The 24,479-nt window shown below is 40.2% G+C and overlaps 1 protein-coding gene and 1 pseudogene across 1 annotated transcript in view; one reads left to right on the forward strand and one right to left on the reverse strand.

Annotated features, from left to right (window-relative positions):
* Window positions 1–24,479, reverse strand: part of Sln (Silnoon) — a 107,589-nt gene that overhangs the window by 69,095 nt on the left and 14,015 nt on the right. The window lies entirely within an intron of this gene.
* On the forward strand, window positions 520–6,789 carry LOC135707345 (protein quick-to-court-like; annotated as a pseudogene).

Here is a 24,479-nt window from a genome sequence, read left to right on the forward strand (position 1 = left end):
TCTCGTTCCGTTTTTGACAACAACAAAAAATGTGGGATGCTTGAAATTACCCCAAATTTAGTAAAAAGAACTTAAATTTAGGGTATTTTTATTCTCCGTGTACCTATCAACCCAACAACCCATGAACCGTGGACCAACGACTTTACTCCCCCCTGGGATTGATCCCAGGCTTTCTGGGGTGAGAGGTAATCACGCTTGCCAATACACCACCGGCGCCGCTAAAACCATTTTCTGTTTTAACTTCGAATAGTTTTGAAAATGAAGCTGTTCTTTTAAAACTGTTTATGACATTTAAGTTACAGTCACGCCTCAAATAAATCAAAGTTCGTGATTCTGACTTGCGACTTCGTCAAAATCACCACTGGTCACATAGGAAATTCAAGGGCTGCCAGTGAAAACGTCGCATCAGCTTTCAAACAGATGTATAATAAGGAAAGGCACACACACATTGCATCCGTTGGTGATACGTTGCGGTAAAGTGACATCCAAATCTATTGTCTATCTGTCAGATTTACCGCAATGGATCACCAACGGATGCAATGTGCGTGGGCTTTAAGAAACGTTTGTGGTACTTGAGTTATTGAGACAGTAATTATAATTAGATGATATGCAAATTTATATGATAGGTAACTGGATCAACGATATTTAAACATGCGCATTCAATCTCGATGACTTCTTATTCTGCGTGTCAACACCCCTGAGTCTCCTTCTCTTATCCTTCAATATTATATTATTATTCTATAATTTAATAAAACATTTGTTTAGCCAAAATGAATGGAAGCCACCCTTCATCTTTACATCTTTTGGAGGCGAACCAGCCTCAGGCTGAAAGCCTCCTAAATAAATATAAATCAATCAATCAAAAATTACATCTACGCTTCACCTGTTAAGAATCAACTTAGCCCCCAGTCCGCATCGTGCTCTCTTGCCGTGCGGATCTATTTGCTTTTTGCTTAAGGAAGTGTTACTACTACCTAAAGCTACAACAAATTTAAACAGCACTTTTCAGTGCTCAACCTGTAAAAAAATTTCTACCTTGTTCAACTCCTCTTATTCCTCTTCGATCCTTGTTTGGACCCTACCCGAGGTAATCCTTCTTGGATATCGATTTGGAAAATTCCTCTTCGATCCTTCAGATTCTTATAGTAATCTGCTTGGAAGTCGATTTGGATAAAAATTTACTGCCGCCATGGCGCCTAAACGCAAAAGAAAGGGGCAAACTCTTGACCCCCCTTCTGATGAAATTAATTTGAGTAATCAATTTGATTTGCTCACGGATGATGAGAATGATCCATCATCCAAGAAAAATTCTAGTAAACTTTCCCGGCTTAATGCCAAGAAGGAAAAGATTCCCCCTATTGTGATAACCACTACCGATTTCCATGCTCTTCGCATGGAACTTTTGAATTTCGTGAAAGTTAAGTTTTCACTACAAATTGGACGTCGGGGTGAATGCCGTGTATTGGCTGAAACCTTGGACGGATTTAAATGTCTTCTCAAGTATCTTACTGAGAAGAAGCACAAATTTTTTACTTACGACACCAAAACTGAACGTGTGTTCAAGGTTGTCATGAAAGGACTGCCCAGTGGTGAATCCCTGGATCAGATCAAAGATGAACTGGCAAAATTACTTGGAGTTGTGCCACTCCAAGTAATCAAAATGAAAATGAAATCCCGCCCTGGCGATTCGCGCAACGGGATTTCTAATGATTTTTATTTAGTTCACTTCAAGTCTAGTGAACTAAACAACCTTAAGGCCTTAGAAAAAGCTAGCCTTATGCTCCATGTCCGAGTGAAGTGGGAACACTTCAGGAAGACTGGAGGAAATTTCCAAAACCTCACTCAGTGCCGTAAGTGCCAGGGATGGGGTCACGGAACTAAAAATTGCTACATGCCAGCTAAATGCATGAATTGTGGTGATTCCTCTCACGCAAAGGACGACTGTCCTGTGAAGGAAGATCCTAAGAAATTTAAATGTTCAAATTGTGGTGAAAACCACAAATCCAATTTTTGGGAATGTAAGACTCGCAAAGCGATCCTACAATCTCGTTCTAACCGACAGGTAGGAAACGCTCCACGTTTCCGACCAGGTACAAATTCCTCTGCTGTTAACAACGGTCAGCGAGGAACAAATTCTACATTCGTACCCGTAGGTACAAATATCACCCCAGCTTCAAATGTTTCATCTGTACCTACTCCCCTCGCTGCTAACAATGTTCAGCGAGTTAATGGAGCTACCTATGCTGCTATTGCAGCGGGTAGAAATCAAAATACTAACCAACGTTCTAACGGAAATTTTGACAATTTTGACTTAGGAAGCATTACTGCCCCTAAAATGGAATTTTTACAGAATTCATTAATTGACATGATTTCTGATATGCTTAAATCTAACTCCATGTTTGATGCTATTCAAACTGGAGTAAAATTTGCTAATAATATTGTCATGACTTTAAAATTCAGTAATGGATTTTAAAGCATTAAACATTTTAAATTGGAACGCTCGATCTCTTAAAGATAATGAAGACGAGCTATTTAATTTTTTGAGAGTTCATAACGTGCATATTGCCGTTATAACTGAAACGTTCCTTAAACCTGACCATAAGGTTAAGAAGGACGCAAATTACTTGATTTATAGAAATGATCGTCTTGATGGACCCTGTGGTGGCGTTGCCATCATTATTCATAGACGAATCAAGCATAAAATTCTTTCTTCATTTGAAACCAAAGTTTTTGAAACTTTGGGAGTTTCTGTTGAAACAAAATTTGGACAACTTACGTTTATAGCTGCCTATTTGCCATTCCAATGCGTAGGCCAGCAAAAGAATTTTCTCAAGGGTGACCTCCAGAAACTTACCCGTCATAGGTCTAAATTCTTCATTATTGGTGATTTTAATGCAAAACACCGCTCATGCAATAATGCTCAAAGCAATTCCAATGGTAATATTCTGTTTGATGATTGTTCTGCAGGTTATTACACTATTCAATATCCAAACAGCCCAACATGCTTTTCTTCTGCAAGAAATCCCTCAACTATTGATTTGGTCTTAACTGATTCATGTCATCTTTGTAGCCAATTGGTTACCCATGCTGACTTCGGTTCTGATCACCTTCCAGTAACTTTTGAAATATCCCAAGAAATAATTTCTAATCCCAACAGCTTTACTTTCAATTACCATAGGGCTGATTGGGAGCAATATCGAACATTTATGGAATATAACTTCGATCCAAACATTCCTTTGCAAACCAAAGATGAAATTAATTATGCTCTTGAATCTCTGACTACTTCTATAGTTGAAGCAAGAGCTGCCTCAGTACCAAAATGCGAGGTTAAATTCGATTCAATTATAATAGACGATGATCTTCAGCTCTTGATCCGTCTTAAAAATGTCCGTAGGAGACAATTTCAAAGAACACGCGATCCTGCCATGAAAGTTATCTGGCGGGATTTGCAAAAACAAATTAAAAAGCGATTCTCTGTCCTGAGGAACAAAACTTTTGAAAATAATGTTTCTAAATTAGACCCGAGTTCCAAACCCTTTTGGAAACTCACAAAAATTTTGAAAAAACCTCAAAAGCCAATTCCAGCGCTTAAAGAAGGTGGTAAAATTTTGATCACAAATTTGGAAAAAGCTCAGAAACTTGCTAAGCAATTCGAGAGTTCCCATAATTTCAGTTTGGGTCTTACTAGTCCTATTGAGAATCAGGTTGCTCGGGATTTTCTGAATATTTTCTCTCGGGAAAATATTTTTGATGATTCCTGGGGGACTGATTTGGACGAAGTAAGGTCTATAACTAAAAAGTTTCAAAATATGAAAGCTCCAGGTGATGATGGAATTTTCTATATCCTCATCAAAAAACTCCCAGAGAGTACCTTGTCTTTCCTGGTAAAATTATTTAACAGATGTTTCCATTTGGCATACTTTCCTGATAAATGGAAAAATGCAAAAGTTGTTCCAATTTTGAAGCCGGATAAAAATCCAGCTGAAGCTTCTAGCTACCGTCCAATAAGTTTGCTTTCTTCAATAAGTAAACTTTTTGAAAAAATAATTTTGAATAGAATGATGCTTCACATCAATACGAACTCAATTTTTGCAGATGAGCAGTTTGGATTTCGCCATGGGCATTCAACTACTCATCAACTCTTGAGAGTTACCAATTTAATTCGTTCAAACAAATCTGAAGGCCACTCAACTGGAGTTGCTCTTCTAGACATAGAAAAAGCATTCGACAGTGTTTGGCATGAAGGTTTGATTGCTAAATTGAAAAAGTTTAATTTTCCACTTTACATTATGAAATTAGTTCAAAATTATTTAACTGACAGAACTCTGCAGGTAAATTATCAAAATTCCAAATCTAATCGACTACCTGTTAGAGCAGGAGTTCCTCAGGGTAGCATTCTTGGGCCTATATTGTACAATATTTTCACTTCGGACCTCCCTGATTTGCCTCAGGGTTGCCACAAATCTTTGTTCGCTGATGACACAGGCATTTCCGCTAAAGGAAGAAGTCTTCGTGTTATTTGCAGCAGACTTCAGAAAAGTTTAGATATTTTCTCTTCTTATTTACAAAAATGGAAGATTTCTCCCAACGCTTCCAAAACTCAACTTATAATATTTCCACACAAGCCTAGAGCTTCCTTTTTGAAACCTAGTAGTAGTCACATAGTCACTATGAACGGAGTTCCAATTTCCTGGTCAAACCAAGTGAAATATCTTGGATTAATACTTGACCATAAATTAACTTTTAAAGATCACATTGAGGGCATTCAAGCCAAATGTAACAAATATATAAAATGTTTGTATCCTCTTATTAACAGGAAATCCAAACTTTGCCTGACGAATAAACTTCTAATATTTAAACAAGTTTTTAGACCGGCCATGCTTTACGCTGTACCAATATGGTCTAGTTGTTGCACTACCAGGAAAAAAGCACTTCAAAGGATTCAGAACAAAATTCTGAAGATGATTTTGAAGTTGCCTCCCTGGTACAGTACTACCGAAGTACATAGAATTTCGAATGTTGAGACTTTAGCACAAATGTCCAACAAAATAATTAATAATTTCAGGCAAAAATCGTTGCAATCCTCAATTGCAACGATTAATTCCCTTTATACTTAGATAAGATTTAGTTTTAGTTATTTAGTTTTAAGCTATAAATTGTTATACTGACATGCAGGTTTAAAAAAACCTGTTTAAAATACTGAATTGCCAAGACAGGAACAATGTAAAAACACTTAGATATATATCATAACAATTAAGGCTGGTAAGTTACTGTAGTAACTGGAGCACCTAGGTTAAAAATGAAATGTAATTTATTTTGAATTTGGAACAAATAAAGAGTTAAAAAAAAAAAAAAAAAAAAACTTAGCCCCCATTTATTTTCGGTAGATTTCAATCGACTCACATAAGTGATGAATCATTGAAGTGATTTGGACGGGGAGAGTGGGAATGCCAACTCCTTGTTGATAGCATTTCGTGGATAAAGGGCGGGCTCTTCTCCCCACTTGTTTGGGGGCTTGTCTTTTTCACCAATTGTTCGAGTATGTTGCAGGTAGGCTATTCTTTACTGTCCCGTAGATGCGTATAGGTGACTATGAGATAAATAATAACTAGGGAGGTCATGACTTTTCCTGACAGTTGAACATTTATTAGCTGCGTCGTGGGTGATTTGCCCATAATTAATATCGGCGGATTTCACATTTCTAGCGATCCTACCAGGAGACGAACCTGGCATCTTGGAGACCCCCGATAGGTAATAAAGGGTAAATCACCTACTTGCAAGGAAAATTGGAAATGTGAACGCGACCGGGACGGCCGTTCTGAGAAACGAGAGACGGATTTGCAAAAAAAATCGTCTCCTCGAGGTGGCACGGCCACCGGATAAGAACGCGACCGGGACGGCCGTTCTGAATGCGAGTGAGGACGGATGTGCAAGGCCACAGGATACGAACGCGACCGGAACGGCCGTTCTGAGAAAACGAGTGAGGACTGATTTGCAAAACATCGTCTCCTTGCAGTGGCAAGGCCACAGAAATAGAACGCGACCATCGGTACTTGGCCCGCAATGGCACCACGTTCAGTGGCCATAAGATGAAATACGTAGTACATTGCTCGAGCCATGTCGGACAGACGGGTGAGGACTACCTTACCCCGACCCAGCGGGCTCAGCGCCAGATTAGATGACTTAATGAGCTGCTCTCGTATGCTCGCATAGACCTGGAGCAGCGTGATACTGAAATTCTAAGACTTACCAAAGAGGTTGTTGAGCTGCGGCTTTTCAAAGCATCGCTCAGTTCCCCGGAGGAACGTTCACACTCCAGTGACGCCGTAACGGTGCGAGAGAACACCACCAATGATGCAAAAACGCCCAGCTTTCAGGGCATTTCACCGATTGTGGATCAAACGGATGAGTGTAGCAAAGCCAGTCCCCGGCATCATCTGCACAATCATGGCATCCACCAGGTGCAGTTCATGGACAAGATGTCCACCTCGGAGATGCAGAGCTCGTTTGCCGATTCGGGACATTTCGAGGACATTATGACCTCGTCGATTCATTCCAAAGATTAGTACGTACACACGCAGGATCGTGCTTGCGGAAGCGACGATGACATTGATGCCGAGAAGCAGCGGCTTGTCGAGATGTACGAAGCTCGCATTGAGGAGCTAGTTAAACATCAACAGGCAGACGAACAGCAGAATCACAAGTCCAACAATGATCGCGTTGAGGCTTTGCTGCAGAAATTGTCCGAGTCGAATAGCAGATACATACTGTGATCTGGTTCCAGACTGACAGCATTCAGTAATTCATTATCATTAATTATTAATAAAAAAACGTAAAAGGAGAGGAAAGATATGAGATGGATAATAACTAGGGAGGTCATGACTTTTCATACACATTTCCTGACAGTTGGGGAAAGGTCATTTGGATTCAAGCTGCTGCACGGGTAAGTTGAACATTTATTAGCTGCGACGTGGGTGATTTGCCCATAATTATATCGGTGGATTTTCACAGTGACTTTGCCTATCGATCCACCCTGAGGGACAGTCGCGAAGAGAGATAAATGTCACGAACTGTCATTGGGAGCCAAGCAATTTTATGATGCTTTTCACAAGGCGGTATTGAAATCTTGCGTAAAGCAATTGACAAACTGTTGTTTCCAGCTAGCTCACAAATCAATAATGAAAGATACCATTTACCAAGGTTTTGTCAAAACATCTAGTGGCATAATAAAATATCAAACAGAAAAGTATAGTTTCTCACTGCACACTGAACAATCTCAAACAATCATTACACGCTCAAAGCTAAACACGCTATTTAGCTACGCCTGTTTTGATTTGATTTCAATGGTTCAAATTTTCATGAGAAGAAGAACAAGTATACAATGAATTCCGTGTGTGCTATCTGCTTCTCCCTCCCAGGATCCACCCAATCCATTTTTGGCCCTTCATACAGCGACATGTTGAGGACAATCAGACGGTATTAAGCTTGATCAAGATAAACACAGAAGAAAGTCCACTGCTATCGGACTTAGTTTCCGTGCTACGATGGGTGGTAAACCACTATCATCATCATCATCATCATCATCATATTTAGTTATTGTTTAACCCAAGCTAGCTTATTTTTTAAATCCTTACTTCATTATTTTTAAAGTTTAAAAAATTGTTAAACCCTGGAAATTTTCCTTCGAAGTCATAGAAAAAACCTGCAAAACTCAGGTAATTTTATTTAGCAAAATAATTGCTTAACAAACATTGGATGCTGAATAAGAGCTTATGCAGGCTAAAATATGCTTATCCAACTAAAAATGGTATTTAGAACCAATTAAGCCTGGTGAAGCAAACTCAACCTTTTGAACCGCGCCCAACGAACAGTTTGAGCGAATTAAAGGCTAAACAGGTCACTTAGCCTTTAATTCGCTCAAACTGTTCATTGGGCGTGGTTCAAAATGTCGATTTTGCTCCACCAGGCTCAATTGGTTCTAAATCAGGTTTTGATCATTCCCCCAAAGTTTGAGCTCATTTGAATGTGAATTCATACTGCACTGGTCCTTTAAAGTTTATAAGGGAATTACTACAGGGAAAGTTGACTTTTTTTCTCAACGTCCTAGAACTTCGCCATAATAATTTATGCAAAAGCTGACAATCTGCTCATATGTGAAATTTTATCAGCTACAACTTTGCTCACGACCACGTTTTGATTAGACTTCAAGGTAATTGGTTATTAATTGATTTCGGAACCGATAGCTTTCTGATATGATTAATCATCTTTGCGACATAGTAGCCTGAATTTTTTACCCCATTCTTCGCACCAAGCAGCCCAATGTTGCCTGCTGAGCAGTTTATGGTGCTTGTCAGAAGAATATTATCTTCCTAATTAATTAATAACTAAATAACCTGACGTTCCAAATGCAGTTCTGAGTAATGTTGCAGCTGAGAATATTTTACATGAGAACAGAAAGCAAACTATTCCGCAGATCATTACAGCGAAGGGCTACCCAACAAACAATTTTAGCTTCAGACTAGCTTATAAAGGCAAGCATTAGCTGTATAAGCCAATTTTTAGCTGTATAAGCTAATCTGCAGCTGAAATTGTTAGTTGAGTAGAACGATGAGAACAAAAAGTTCACTTTTCCCATAGTAATTCATATATAAACTTCAAAGGACTAGTGAAGCATTATTTCACATCCAAATGAGCTCAAATTTTGGGAGAATTAGCAGGACCTGATTTGGAATCGATTAAGCTTGGTGGAGCTAAATCGATATCTTAAACCACTCTAGTAAACGCACCCTATAATCGTTAAGCATAGTATAGAATCGTGGAATTTGTTCATCCAATTCCGTAGAAATACTGTAGAGAACATTTAGAAGAAGCTTAGAATAGAGAGATTTCTAACCGTTTAATTTTTTTAGTGCCAAGATCGCAATAAATTAGAAATAGGATTACTATTTTTTTGAGTTCTGGAACCTGGGAGGTTTGACTTACATCCAAATGATGTTTCAAACCTAATTAGAAAATTGCATTTTTGCGACTTCTTCATCATATTGTTAGAGTGCGGCACGTCTTGTGTGAACGATGGAGACGGATCAGTATCATTACTTTTCACAGTCTCTTATCGTCCCATACACACCCTTATGAGAATATATATGGCTTTTGCTAATAATACCCACACGTGTCATGCCATGTCACAGATTTCAACACACAAAAGAAGGGTGGTACAAATAATAAAAAAAGCACTTTTAACGACAGAGGACTGAAGTTTTTAGTATCATCGTACATTTTCATGCTTGAGAGCGATCTAATCGTGACAGCCGCTTGGAGTGCTGCCAAAAGTTACCGCCTACTACACTTTGATATTAATCGTTAACACCCTGTTCGCATTTTTACGGCGAAGGGAAAGTTGTTATTTATCTGTAAAGTTTGACGCACGGATGGATGCTTCTTCTTGCGAAATGATTGATAATTTGTGGAATCAATAAAACTGTACAAGCATCAGGAAAAGCAAAGTTGGAAAGTTTGTCAGAAAATATTTTTCGCTACCTATATCGCTCGTACCAGTGTCTTCGTTTGATCGATGGAGCGTGCAGATTTTTACTGTTTATCTTCGGTAGCAAACTGAAAAGGATTGCAATATCCTGACGTCAACCGAACTAAATTTTAAACCTGCGACGTACAGGGAACATCAATTGCACTGTTTTCATGTATATGGGTGGCCTTGCCCACACGGGATTTAAACTGGGGGAAAGGAATTGCGTTGCATTTTGCCTTCACAATAACAGTAAACCTGATGTTTCAGATACGTCAATCTATTTTGCAATCGCAAATAACAAGAAAAACCGCTGACAGAGCAGCGCGCGGTTTGACCCTGAATCAACGACAAAACGATAGAAAGATTCCAAGTCACGCTATTTTGTGTTGATTTGTTGTGTTCTTTTTTTTTCCACCACAAATAATCTAAAGCCGACGCAGACAAAAAACTCAATAAAGTTCCATTAGCATGAGTTGTCGTGGCATATTTCATTGCTTCGATTGCGACAGACTTTGTCGTCGCGGAAACTTTAACAGTTTGCACGATAGGATGTCTTTTGATCATTAGCGGATTGAAATATCAAGAAAAAGGATTGAAATAATTGTTTCCATTTTGTTGACATTAGTCAGGCATGCATCGTTAAAATGAAATAGGTACAGTTTAATTTGTTTACCGAAAGCCAAATGAGTCACGATCACATTGGAACATATTTCAAGAGCTTTCGTTTATGGCTTTTGGCTCCATAATATGGGATTATGATGAAGATGTTGATGGAGACGCTTGGTTGTTTACAATGCAAGTATAGATATACCTCGATATAACGTAACTGTTACTTCTGACGGTCATCGTCGATATCTCTCAAATAACAATTCAATCATATAAATCAAAATTACAAATACTTACATGGAGGTTAGTCTCGACTTACCGATCATACTTTGCTTGTTGGAATAATCTTTTGCGAGAAACAGTTACGTTATATCGAGGTATACCTGAAATAGAATAGACTTACTTCTGCACACTTGCACAGGGGTGAAAGGAGTGTTTACCCTTCTTACAAAGAAGGGTATAGATATCACTTGAAAAACCGACTATCGATCCGAGGCCCGGAGGGCCGAGTGTCATATACCATTCGACTCAGCTCGACGAGATCGGAACATGTCTGTGTGTGTGTATGTACGTGTGTATGTGTGTATGTGTGTGTGTATGTAACGAAATGAATGCGCTCACGTTTCTCAGCAACCCCTCAACCGATTTGGACAAACTCGGCGCCAAATGATAGGTCTTGGGGTCCCATCGAACGGTATTGGAATCGGTGAACCGGTTCCGGAGATATGGCCGGAATAAGATCCGGTCAGTATGGGCCTTCACGCTGGATTTAACGGAAAACGTATCAAAACCATCATGCGACACATCAAATTACTACAGAATTCAAAAATAATATCAATACAAGTCGTGTTAAGTGTTCCAGACCACATTGGACACACTTGGACATGTTCCGGGTACCCCGGGGAAGTTGCTTGAATATGAATTGAATTAAAACCCATTAAATCACATTAAAACACGATGATAAGGTGATTGGTAGCCTCACCAAATAGACTACACCCGGATATATTCCGGGTACCTCCAGGCAGTGGCGTAGCGTCACTGGATGACACGGGGGTGGGGGGCTTGGTCACTGATAATGACAATAAAATAAATAAACTTGAATAAGTAAGAAGGGTCTGATCACACCATAGGTGGATAAATTCGGTTTTTTTTATTATAGTCACTTTAACACCCTTGGGTCATTTGAATTCGTGACTGTGGCCTGAGAGGTACGGATGTTAACCACTACACCGGGGTCTTCAACGAGATCTAATAAATGTCTTCACATGTCTTCACCGCTTCTTTTCAAGCTGGAGAGTGAGGGAGGAAAGCTTTTAATATACATATTTTTTTATTAAATTGATGTCATTATTCATAATCATAAAATCATAAAAGAGGGATACATGAAAAATGCTGCCCAGAATATTTAAAATTTCGGTACTTCAAGAACCTAGAATTATTATAAAAAAAATTAATAATCAATGTAGGTACCAACTAGATTTTTTTTTTTTTAATGCGTGCTCCTTATAGCCTTTCTATGTCTATGACATTTTAAATTTAATAGGAATTTTTCAAAGTCTGTGAACGCTATCCCGCTTTCCATGCTCGGTAATGGCGACCTGTTTGTGTGAATAAATATATCCTTCACTGTGCTTTTTGACACTAACTGGAGGGCGTATGTTGTTCCATTTTCTTCTATTCCTCGGAGAGGGAAAGGGAGGGGTCAAAATCCGAACCTCCAGATAGTGTCAAAAACAACAGTGAAGGAAACATTTATTCATACAAATAGGCCGCCATTACCGAGCATGAAAAGCTGGATTGGGATAAACACGAGCCATAAACACGAATTTTGCAAATAGATGGAATGTAGTTTGTAATTGTTTTAGACATCTTGAAAAATTAATTGAGATTCAGGACAATTTTTTGAGACTTGATTGATTGAAGAATCTTCAGGACTGTGAGATTTAATAAAAATTTCAAAATCATGAGTAAGATTCCTTAGGTTCGGAAACAAGAAAATTTTATATGGCAGAAGAATATTTTTAAAATTCTGGAACGAAGATTCAGATGTCGAATTTTGAAATTTTTCCAAGATACCAGATTTTAAAATATATATCTATTAATGGATCTTATAAAATTTTCAAGGCTTTCTGAACAATTATGAGGTTTATTTTAAAGGAATTCTAAGGAGTACTCTAAGAGAGTTCTGAACGAAATTTCATTTTAGTTTTGAGGAGAACTTCAAACGAAATCTATGGAATGCTTCAAAGGTGATTCTGAGGACCTTTTGTTTCTTGGAAAGTGCTCAGGAGATTTTCAAGTGAGTTTTTAGAAGATTAGTTCAGAGGATAATTCAAACGAAAAGAGCTTCAATTTAATGCTAAGTTGCATTCCAAGGTGAGAATTTTGATGATGTGAGAATTCAAAACATTATTTAACCAAATAAGCATAATTACTAACCAATTTTGATAAACATTCCAAATGAATTCTGAAGAGATCATTCTACGAGAGAAGAGGTGAAAACTTAATGAATGCTAATGAAGAGGGTTCTGGCTATAATTTCAGGAGAATTATGAGGAGGATTCGATGGAAGATCTTAGGATAAATCCAAATTAAGTCAGATTCAACGGCCAAATGCATAGACACGATGCAGTGGAAATTATTAGGGGTGTTAATTAGAATCTTACGGCGGCTTAGTAAATCTACCAAAGCGGACTGCATCGAAGAGAACAGAACATCAAAATTATATTTGAGTTCAAGCTTAAGCCTGATGGATCTTCTTTTTCTTCTTATTCGCATTTCAAGCTTATTGCTTAGTGCATATTAGCTTTTTGCGTGCTCTCAACTTAGTGTTCTACTAAATGCACTTCCACAGTTATTAATTGAGAGCTTTCGATGCCAATACCAATGCATGAATTTGTATATTGTGTGGCAAGCACAATGATACTCTATGCCCAGGGAAGTCGAGAAAATTTCCAACCCGAAAGATTCCCTCGACCGGACCGGGAATCGAACCCGCCGCCTCCGGCTCGGTAATACCGTGCCTTTACTGACTAGGCTATGAGGCCCCTGATGGATGCGTTGGTCATGAAGTATTAGTTGATGTATAGTGAATTGGCGACAAGGTGGATGTTTAGAGTTTTGTTTTCAAATTCGGAAGCGGTCCAATCAATTGTATCGCTCGAAAGCAGCAATGTGTTGGATTGCCATCAATAGATGCAGAGTTTTCCGAGTTCAGTCTCATCCAGCTACGACATACGAAGACAACCATTGATGTAAAGATTGTACTTCAAATAAATGCAACACTTTCTTTTGTGTATAACTTTTTATTTCATGGGTAAAAATTGATGAAATTTTGAGTGAAACGAGTCTAGAGTGTAATGTTTACATGAACAAAATCTCGTCACACTCTGTCAAGTGGTTATCGAGATGCCTTCCAGGAAAGAAGTGCTTCGACAAAAATAATATGGGTGCGGTCGTGGAAAATCCAGGCCAGTCCCACAGGTGGACCACAAAACAGTTTGGAATCGACAATTCGACCGTATCCCGTGTGGTAAAATCGTTCAAGGAAATCGAAAGAAAAGTGAAGACGACCGACCCCGTGAACGCAAGGAAGGTGAGGGATTACTTCAAGCGCAATCCGAATCTTTCGGTTCGAGACGTGGCCAAGAAGGCCAATTCTTCCGTCTGGTTCGTCCAGCAGATAATGAAGCGGGCTGGATTTCGTGTCATCAAGGTAAGGAAGGCACCTAACCGAACCGATAAACAGAATACGGTGGCCGACAATTTTGACTTAGGAAGCATTACCAACAATCAATACGAAATTAACGATTTTAAATTGGCTCACTACTTGACTAGCCTATTGGTCCCAAGCAAACGATTAACGTACCCTATGCTAGTCGAAATTCTACTACTACACAATGTTTGTTTTGATTGGCTATAAAAGTTTGACAGATAAAATGAGGGGTTAGTGGGTTTTCCTATGTTTCGAGGGGTGAATCGATTAGCTTGGGACCGAAGAGAGTACCAGAGCTGAGCCAAAAAGTTGAGCACGTTATTTCGGGACCTTCTAGTCTTAGGCATTACTGCCCCTAAAATGGAATTTTCACAGAAATCATTAATTGTCATGATTTCTGATATGCTTAAATCAGGGTGGCAAGTGAATTACTATTTTGAAATTCCTGGTTTTTTCCTGGTTTTCCTGGCCAATGATTTAAAAATTTCCTGGTTTTAAAAACCATGTATTTAAAAAACAATTTAAAAAAAATAAAGTGAATCCTTGTACCATCATTCTTCGCGCAATGCGGAATTTCACAAACCAAAATAGGTATTAAGGTTCTTGTGAATGCCCGTGAAATCTTTATCTGATTGTTTGCTGTAAAGAAGCTAGTAGGGAGCCAAGCTTCTTCGTCGTATCATGGCGTCTATTTCCGTTCTATGTGCTAAAACTATAATAGCAATTCGTTTTCATTCATGTTGTTGCAAAAACATCTTTGCTTACAAGATTAATTACGATGTACACTGAAACATTTGCGATAACCCGTAAAATGAGCGATTTTAGGGGTGTATGACGAAGAAAAGCTGAGATACGATGGACTAGCACGGAGCCCTATCAAATGTCTGAAATTTACAGATCTATAAGCCCCTAAATCTTGAGATTTCTGTTTTTGAAACTGCGATTTTTTTAACTTTATTATTCAGATTTTTAGCCAACGGGCTAGTTTATCTCAAGGTGAAATTGCGAAGTGTGATATGAATGATGACTCTTTAAACAAACCTTTGCTTCTAACAATTTTACGGATTTCCAGTTTGCTTAAATTTTCCGCAAATTGTCTACTTATTTAGTGGAATTTTGATTGCAACATGATTTAAAAATCATATGATTGAAAGATTTCATAAACAACGCTGGTTTAATAACTCTTATTATTAAAAAGACTGACTGCTGAAATTCACAGAAACTCCCTAAAGTTCGTAGAACTTCCCTGAAGCGTTAAGGTCTTTCCTGAAGGGTTCATTGAAGTTTGTATTGCCTGAATTTCATGGGACCCCGAAGTTCGTAGGACTTTTTTAAGATCTTAGGACTTCTCTTAAGTTCGGAGTTTTTTTGAAATTCATAGGAATTTCTTAAATATCGTAGAAGTACCACGAAGTTCGGAGAAATTCTCAGAAGTTCGTAGAAATTCTCAGAAGTTCGGAAGACTTCCTTCAAGTTCGAAGAACTTTCTCGAAAATCTGAGTACTTCCCTGAAGATTGAAGGACTTAACTGAATATATGAGGACCCTAAATTTAGAAAAGCTTCCCTGAAGTTCATAAGGCTTTAAATATCTAAGGGTTTGCCAAAAGATTGTGGGTCTTTCCTCAATTTCTTGGAAATTCCCTGAAGTTTGGAGAGCTCCCATGCATTTCGTAGGACTACCTGTAGTTCAATCGACTTCTCGGAAGTTCTAGGAACTTTTTTGAGCTTGGAGAACTATGTTAAGTTCAGAGGACTTCCCAAGACTATTGAAAACTTCTCTGAAGCTCGGAAAAAATCCAAAAGTGTCAAAGGATTATCCATAAGTTTTCAGCAATGCCTAAATGTCGTAGAAGTTACATTAAATCTGTAGAAAATTCTGTAAAATTCGTAGTCATTCCCCAAAGATTAAAGGACTTCCCTGAAGTTCGTAAGACTTCTCTGAAATTTGTAGAACTTCTCTGAAGGTGTGGAGAGATTTCCTGACCGTCGTAGGTCATTACAGTAGTTCACAGGATTTTCCTGAAACTTGTAAGACTTTCCCGAATTTTGTAGAAATTGCATGAAGTTCGAAGGCCTTATCTGAAGTTTTTAGAAATAGAACTTTTTTATTGAACATGTTGAACAGGTACTTCAAAGTAGGTACGCGTCGGCACTGCTTAAGTATGCTATCAATTAAGCACAAATCATACATGCAATTGATTCGAGAAAAACATTAAATTAAAAATAAATACAAAATATATTTAGTAAATTCTCAGAGTAAATTTTGTTCATCAATGTTTAGTTGTGTGAAAGATTTAGCTTGAACAAAATGGTTAGTTTTGACCTGATTATAAAAAGAAACTTTGACATAGGGTAAATTATGGCTTCGGCACCCATTGACTGATTCCTGGGGGACTGATTTGGACGAAGTAAGATCTATAACTAAAAAGTTTCATAATATGAATGCTCCAGGTGATGATGGAATTTTCTATATCCTCATCAAAAAACTCGCAGAGAGTACCTTGTCTTTCTTGGTAAAATTATTTAACAGACGTTTCCATTTGGCATACTTTCCTGATAAATGGAAAAATGTTAAAGTTGTTCCAATTTTGAAGCTGGATAAAAATCCAGCTGAGGCTTCTAGCTACCGTCCAATAAGTGTGCTTTCTTCAATAAGGAAACATTTTGAAAAGATAATTTTGAATAGAATGATGCTTCACATCAATACGAACTCAATTTTTGCAGATGAGCAGTTTGGATTTCGCCATGGGCATTCAACTACTCATCAACTCTTAAGAGTTACCAATTTAATTCGTTCAAACAAATCTGAAAAAATGTAATGAAATCTGGGATGATGTAAAAGTATCATATTCTTTTCATCACCGCTGGCCATTGGCCAGCGGGGCAAACGACTGGGTAATGCGTACCACCAGTACCGCGAGTACTTGAAGGATAAAATAGACCCCATTAGTGGTCCATTAGCCTCTTACCCAGTAACTCCTATCCCTACCTCCTCGTGGTGTCTCCTGGGATATGAGCAACCTTAGCGAAGATCGGGTAACCAACCCCGGTGGGAGCTTTGGTCATATGCTGACAGGGAAGGGGGCCCCTAGCGGGTTCGGCCTACACGGCCTGAGCGTCTGTTCACCATGGAGGTGCGGCTCAAACAGCGTCTGACTGGCATCCAGCGGCTGAATAAGAAATGCTGTATTGTGTCAGCTAAATCTAAGATGGCAGCCCCATCTACAGAATAACTGAGCGTCTGTCCACCATGGAGGTGCGGCTCAAACAGCGTCTGCCTGGCATCCAGCGGCTGAAACAAGAAATGCTTATCCCCGAAAGCTATACCCAAGATGGCAGCCCCATCACGGCGGATAGGAGACCTTAGGCTAACTACCTACTGTCCCCGAAACTTTACAACTGTTACAGAAACCAATAGAGAAAGATCACGGACTGATATTACGGCAACGACTTTTAGCGCAAAACAACGGACAAGAATTGGAACATGGAATGTACTAACGCTAGCCCAACAGGGGAAGCTGGCACAACTCGCCAGCGAGGCTCGACGCATGAAGCTCGAAATCCTGGGACTAAGCGAAGTCCGTTGGCCAAACTTTGGAGAACACAAGCTGCCGTCGGGACAGGTACTACTCTATTCTGGTATTCGAGGTGAAAACGCTCCCCGCCACCGTGGAGTTGGTTTCCTGCTTAGCGCCCAAGCAAATGCGGCGCTCATCAAGTGGGAACCTATCAATGAGAGGATAATCGTTGCCAGATTCAGAACGCGGGTTCGTAACCTAACCATAATCCAATGTTATGCGCCAACCGATGCTGCCGAGTTACAGGACAAAGAGAACTTTTACAGTCAACTGAATGCAGTCGTGGATAAAATTCCGAGAGGTGACATCAAGATCTACATCGGCGACTTCAATGCGAAGATCGGCTCCGACAACACGGATTATGAGCGTGTCATGGGGCGCCATGGTCTTGGCGAAATGAGCGAAAACGGTGAGTTGTTGGCAGAGTTTTGTGGCAATAACGACATGGTGATCGGGGGTTCGCTCTTCCCCCATCGACCAGTGCACAAAGTCACGTGGGTTTCCCGTGATGGACACACCGAAAATCAAATCGACCACATCTGCATCAGCCGAAAATGGAGAAGGAGCCTTCTTGACGTTCGGAACAAACGCAGTGCCGACATCGCGTCTGACCACCATCTCCTCGTTGGAGAGATCCGCCTTCGTATCGCGCGGGTCCAGCGGCGGGAGGAGCGGCTCGGACGGCGATTCAACACACGCCGATTGGAAGATCCAGCAGTAAAAAGGTCATTCGTCGAGGAACTGGAGACCAGAGCTGCGGATATTCCTGATGGTGGCAGCGTAGAAGAGCAATGGACGGCGATCAAGGATGCCTTTACTGAAACGAGTGAAAACAACCTGGGCGAGCTGCGCGCTCAGAGAAAGGAGTGGATCACGGATGACACCTGGAGGAAGATAGAGGAGCGGAGAAATGCAAAAGCCGCGATAGAGCGGGCGAGAACCAGAGGAGCGAAGAACCAGGCCCGCCAACTGTATTCGGCTCTCGAGAAGGAAGTGAAGCGCTCGTGTAGGCGGGATAAGCGAGCGTGGGTGGACTCCCTAGCCGATGAAGGTGAGAAAGCCGCAGCAACAGGCGATATCCGTCTCCTCTACGATATCTCACGACGCCTGAGTGGAGCAAGGATGAATCCTAGGATGCCAGTGAAGGACGCGACTGGTCAGTTGCTCACCGACCCCACTGATCAGCTGAAACGCTGGTTTGAACACTTCGAACAGCTTCTACAAGTTTCGTCGGTCAACCAGCCATCAACATCTCGGCATGAACCGCCAAGAGTGCGACGCATCACTCGCGTCAATTCTGAGGCGCCATCCCTACCGGAGATCGAAGCTGCTATCCGAACCATGAAATCCAACAAGGCTCCCGGGGTCGATCGCATATCAGCAGAGATGCTCAAAGCTGACCCCATGCTATCTGCACAAATGTTGCATCAACTATTCTGCAATATCTGGGACACCGCGACTTTTCCGGCTGACTGGATGCAGGGCGTCTTAGTGAAGGTCCCAAAGAAGGGGGACCCAACTGTATGCGATAACTGGCGTGGCATTATGTTATTATGTTACTGTGTTGTGTTCTCAAAGTTCTATGCAAAGTTATCCTCAACCGGATACAGGAGAAGATCGACGCGACTCTCCGACGGCAGCAGGCGGGATTCCGTGCTGGAAGATCCTGTGTGGACCATATTGTCTCGCTCCGCATAATCTTGGAGCAGGTCAACGAATTCCAAGAGTCCCTTTACTTGGTTTTCATTGACTACGAAAAAGCTTTCGACCGACTCAACCACGAAAACCTGTGGGGCGCCCTAAGGCGCAAGGGAGTTCCGGATAAAATCGTCAACCTCATCGAAGCTCAGTACGAGGCTTTCACGTGCAGGGTGCTGCACAACGGAGCCCTATCTGACCCTATTCGGGTAGTCGCTGGAGTGAGGCAAGGATGTATTCTATCACCGCTACTGTTCCTCATCGTAATCGACGAGATAATGGTTGGTGCGATCGACCGTGTGCCGAACCGTGGGTTGCTCTGGCAGCCTATTACAATGGAGCATCTAAACGACCTAGATTTGGCGGATGACGTTGCTTTAGTATCACAACGGCGTTCTGACATGCAGAGTAAGCTCGACGATCTCGCCGAACGCTCCTCAGCGGCAGGTCTCAACATCAACGTCAGCAAGACTAAATCGTTGGATATCAACACGGGAAATCCATCCAATTTTACGGTAGCTGGTCAGGAAGTGGAGAAGGTTGAAAGTTTCCAATATCTTGGCAGCCAGATAGCGTCGGACGGCGGAACCAAGAGTGACATAGGTGCACGGATCAAGAAGGCAAGGGCTGCTTTTGCGAGTTTACGAAACATCTGGAAGTCAAATCAGATTAGTCTCCGCACGAAGATCCGAATTTTCAACTCTAACGTGAAATCTGTACTGCTGTACGCTAGCGAAACATGGTGCGTATCAGCGGAGATCACACAGAAGCTGCAGGTGTTCATCAACCGATGCCTGCGGTATATAATTCGTGCTTGGTGGCCTCACAACTGGATTTCGAATGCCGAGCTCTATCGACGGTGTCACCAGAAGCCGATATCGACAGAAATCCGGGAACGTAAGTGGAGGTGGGTTGGCCACACTCTACGGAAGAGCGGAAATGAAATCTGCAAACAAGCGCTGGATTGGAATCCAGCCGGACATCGCAGCAGAGGCAGACCCAGGGGCTCATGGCGGCGAAGCCTAAACAAGGAGATTAAGCAAGTCGACCGGAATTTGACCTGGGCCCAGGTCAAGGCGAAAGCAAACAATCGCCCAGGATGGAGATCTTTCACGTTGGCCCTTTGCGCCAGGGATGGCGCTCAGGACACTTAAGTAAGTAAGTAAAACAAATCTGAAGGCCACTCAACTGGAGTTGCTCTTCTAGACATAGAAAAAGCGTCTGGCTGAAAATCTCCTTAATAAAGACAACCAACCAACCAACCATTCGACAGTGTTTGGCATGAAGGTTTGATTGCTAAATTGAAAAAGTTTAATTTTCCACTTTATATTATGAAATTAGTTCAAAATTATTTAACTGACAGAACTCTGCAGGTAAATTATCAAAATCTGAACGACTACCTTTTTTTCCCCCTTGATTTGTTTTTCGTCGATCTTGTTTTCCGTGATGAGCACCAATGCTACCGACGCCAGGAAGGCAGCTCCCACACCTGGACCCTACCTATCGACCCATCAACTCATGAACCGGGGACCAACGGCTTTACTTCCCATCCGAAGGAAGGCGTGATCAGAGATGTTATGCCTCAGAACATCCCGGCGGCGCCGACTGGGATTGAACCCATAAATAATTTAATTTAACAATAAATAATAAAAAAATTAAAATAAATTATAACAAATTTATTAATGATAACTATTTTTAAGCTTACATTTATTAAAATATTTTATTTAAAATTTAAAAATTTATTTTAAAGCTAATCCCTTAAAATATTAATTTTTTTAAATAAAAATATTAAAAAAAAAAAAAATTTTAATTTATAAATCTAAATTAAATTTATTTCTTAAAAAAACTAGAGCAGGAGTTCCTCAGGGTAGCATTCTTGGGCCTATATTGTATAACATTTTCACTTCGGACCTCCCTGATTTGCCTCAGGGTTGCCACAAATCTTTGTTAGCTGATGACAGGCATTTCCGCTAAAGGAGGAAGTCTTCGTGTTGTTTGCAGCAGACTGCAGAAAAGTTTAGATATTTTCTCTTCTTATTTACAAAAATGGAAGATTTCTCCCAACGCTTCCAAAACTCAACTTATAATATTTCCACACAAGCCTAGAGCTTCGTTTTTGAAAGCTAGTAGTAGTCACATAGTCACTATGAACGGAGTTCCAATTTCCTGGTCAAACCAAGTGAAATATCTTGGATTAATACTTGACCAAAAATTAACTTAAAGATCACATTGAGGGCATTCAAGCCAAATGTAATAAATATATAAAATGTGTGTATCTTCTTATAAACAGGAAATCCAAACTTTGTCTGACGAATAAACTTCTAATGTTTAAACAAGTTTTTAGACCTGCCATGCTTTACGCTCATTGATCCTGATAAGCTCAAAAAACACCAAACCCCATCATCAATTTCTACACAACAATGACAAGTGTTGTCATGGCAACCGCATATACAATGTTGACAGCATTCTGAGCATTAAGAGAAATTCCAATATATCTCATAGTAATTCGCCATAATCTTCATACAATCTTCATATAATTTCCGCAACCTCTAAAACTTCTACAATCATTACCATTTGTTCCTTAGGCTAAAATTTAGTGCTATAAATGAATATGGAGGGTGGTCTTAATAATTTCGAATATTTTTTTCAAAATAAAGCATCCTAATGGCAAAACAATACGGGTACTTTCAATATGGGAGGCACATGACTTGGTATTTTTCACGTTTTCTCCATACAAAACTGTAATTTTCAATGGGATTTTTGAAAGTACAATACAATAAACACCATTCCTGAGGATAACTCAAAAGTGATGAAAAAACTTTATTGGACTGACATGCGAGTACTAGCACACATGATCGGTAGGTCACGAGTGCGGGAGTAAATTTACGAACAAATCAACGGTAACCGGTGGAACTTGAACCCACAAATTCCATTAAGTACGCGGACTAATGATGTGTAGGCAATCCAATCCTTTTCCCAATCATCACATTTAAATTACAGCGCGTTGTTTTTCCCGGATTTAGAGGGATCGTCGTTCTAACGTTTGGTACATCCACATAGATAAAAATGAATTTCTGTCTGTCTGTCTGACCCTTATAGACTCGGAAACTACTGAACCGATCGGCGTGAACATTTGTATGCAGAGATTTTTGGGACCGGGAAAGGTTCTTATGATGGTTCGAGATCCCATCCCCCCTGTGTAAGGAGGGGGGGGGGCTCCCATACAAATGAAACAGAAATTTCCGCATAACTATATTATTAAAATTTCGTTCATTTAGTTGCAAGCGTAGCAACGCTCCCACGGGGTTCAGCTGGTATCCTATATAAATAGCGCCGTGTTGTACATTGCCGTTTCACTGTTATGAGCCAAGGTGGCAAGGTTTCTACCCCGAGTCTCTAGGGAAAATGACCACCTGTAACTAGCATTGGCGTGGGCGAAGCTGTGAAAGCAGAGTCAATGCAATCGATAATTACACGTTCCGTTGTGACATGCACCTTGTGCAGGCGAAATAGTTATTGGTCGATAGCTTTTCGATGACGTTACTCTGTACTATATAAAAATCATACAATACATGTTGTGAGCCCATAACGATGATACTATGTTGCACCGAAATTGTGCAGTACACGTGTACCAATAAGGTCTCTGGCATCGGAACAATGTTAACAATTTTACACTCGATAAAAATTCCAACCACCATGAACCTTCCAATACATGGTTGCAAAAGGGTGCACTTATCTTGGAATCCGAAGCATCAACAGACAACCATCAGCAGCGATACCCACAGTAGTGTTACGAAACATCTTCGATATGGGAGACGATCCTTATCCAAGAGCACATTCCTCGTCATACATGTAGACCACAACACCCCCAGGACTTGGCCTTCATCCTGCTGGTAGCGCAAATCGATATCGTCCCAGAAACGGTGGCAGAAAGAGCATTATATACGTCTCTATTACATTCCACCCAACGTACATATAGATTCCTGCTTACCCGAGTCAAACAATGCACAGCAGTAGCATTCAGCAATGGGGTGAGGGGCCTGCTCTAGATTCCTTCAACAACGACTTACGTACTAACTAACAGAGAAGAGAATGTTAGCTCTTGAAACTGTTCGATTTCTTTTTCAAAACACTTGTGATCCTGGCGGTAGAAGACTAACTTTCTTTTTCCTAGGAAAGCATAGGGCATCCTGTGGAACATGGTACTCGTATGTAGAAAATGCAAGACTCACATCTGAATTTCGACTTTGTTCGAAGCTTTGAAGTTATCGAGACCAACAATTGAAAAGGCCTCAACTCCATTTTGTAAATAAACTTTGTCACAATCGGGTAGAGGAGAATTTCCTATTCATTTTGTTGGTCTGCGTCGGCGGACTTCGTTTCGCGACAAAATGGCTTTACAAGGTTTGTTTACAAAATGGAGTTGAGACCTTTTCAATGGTTGGTCTTGATATGTAGATTGTGGATGTATATGCTCGGATGCTAAAAATACTCGCCCAATTTCGCATGACCTGTCTCCACTTCACCAGACAAAGTTGAATGGTAGCTAGTAACCGAGAATAGAATCTGAAAGGAAAGGAAAGATTGCCATCATCCACCCGAGGTTGTCATCCCTCATGGGAGATAAGGCAATACATTGTTCCTTCTTTCAATTAACAGAAGGGTACGCCCCCACACATAAGCTACTGGGAAAGGGAAAAGTTTTCGTTAGCTCTGTGGAACTATCTCTTGAACGTTATAGAGCAAGTATGGACATGCTGGATTCCAGAGTATAGTTAAGCACATGCTAGATATCTTAGCATACCATAGATTTATACCGTCTCTTAACTAGAAAAACTCGTGAAGCATCAACACAGTACTCACAAGAAAATGCATTAAGCTGGACCTTATTGATCTCAAGTTAAATATGTATTGTCTACAGTTGATTGAAGAAGTAATTTAGATTTGTTGCTTGTAAAAACAAGCTGTTAGTTTGTTGAGTTTAGTCCTGTGAATGAATAAGCGTTTCCACCAAAACGTTACTACAAGACCCATTCCAACCGCTTCGAAAGGAAAAATTTCAGCTTCTAGTCAATAGTTCAATTCTAAACATTTCAATTCATGCATTACGGATATACATTAATATGCAAAATATGCAAAAAAAAAATTAGATTTGGTTGATTGAAGAATCTTCAGGACTGTGAGATTTAATAAAAATTTAAAAATCATGAGTAAGACTCCTCAAGTTCTGAAACAAGAAAATTTTATATGGCTGAAGAATATTTTCACTTCCTGGACCTGGAAGAATAATCCAATCTTGAAGAAATTGTCAATTGAACGAAGATTCAGATGTCGGATTTTGACATTTTTCCAAGA

This window comes from Ochlerotatus camptorhynchus, unplaced genomic scaffold (genome assembly GCF_037179485.1).
Source record: "Ochlerotatus camptorhynchus isolate MF236.1 unplaced genomic scaffold, CSIRO-AGI_Acam_v1.1 ptg000308l, whole genome shotgun sequence".
NCBI classification, from domain to species: Eukaryota; Metazoa; Arthropoda; class Insecta; order Diptera; family Culicidae; genus Ochlerotatus; species Ochlerotatus camptorhynchus.